Consider the following 1,126-nt stretch of genomic DNA (forward strand, 5'->3'; position numbering starts at 1 on the left):
CTTTTATACAGATACTGTTATGATGATAAATAATACAAGAAAGTGGGTTTTAAAATAAATGACTGAAATACAACTTGATTTTAGAATTTCTTAAAAATTCTTTGACGGTATTTCACTTTAAAGTTAGTCTGCTTTACCCATGTGCTTCTGGATCATTGATTTAAATTTGATCTTGAAGTCAATTAATAAGGTGCAATTACATAGAGAGCCTGGAATAAACAGCATTCTGTAGTCTGTGGTATAATGCATTTATAATGCATTTACTTGTTCAGATATAAATACTGTGTAAGAGACATTTCTCTCGTGTCATCCTTCTCGATTGCTTGGAAGGAGCCAAGATAAAAAAAAAATGATAAACAAAGTGACTTGGTTATTCCCTCTTTCATTTTATCTATTTACTCATCCTCTCATTCTTTCTCTTGTTTCTAGTTTCATTTTTTATTGTGCATTTATTCCTTTTATCAGTTTTGTCATCACTTCCACATTCCTCAATCTTTCATTTCTTTCTCTACTACCTCGTTCAATCACTCACTTGTTTAACCATTCATTAATTCTCATTTATTTCCTCCTTTCTTCGTTTTCTTCTTCCCTCACATTCCTTTTAGTTTTTTTGTTTTTTTTTGTCTTATTGCTTATTACATCATTCACTTACTCATCTGCTGCTAAGTCCTTAATTCATTAATTTGTTCACACCTTTATGCATTCATTCATAAAATTTCACTTCTATTTTTTCCCACTATCCAATGAGTTATTTCCTAATCTTTTGTTAATCTATTCCTTCATTCATACTCACTAATTCATTTACTCAATTAAATATTCACTTATTCAAATATTCATTCCCTCATTCATACACTACTACTACAGCAATTAATACTTAACTAGATAATACTGTACTCGAGTTGAAATGAGTATCAGATCTACAAGAGCAACAAAGAATATTTAAAAATAAATATGATCCTTTCTAAACAATATTCTTCTAAAATATGTTGAACCTTATTTTATCATAAATATTCTATAACATAGAGAGTATATATACTAAAATTATTAATAGTCATTTCAACTAATCAAAGATATACCTTCATCCACTTTGTTTTCACCTGTTGGGAAAATAATTATTTAAAATTAA

The sequence above is a fragment of the Penaeus monodon genome, chromosome 34, assembly GCF_015228065.2.
Source record: "Penaeus monodon isolate SGIC_2016 chromosome 34, NSTDA_Pmon_1, whole genome shotgun sequence".
In the NCBI taxonomy this organism is placed as follows: Eukaryota; Metazoa; Arthropoda; class Malacostraca; order Decapoda; family Penaeidae; genus Penaeus; species Penaeus monodon.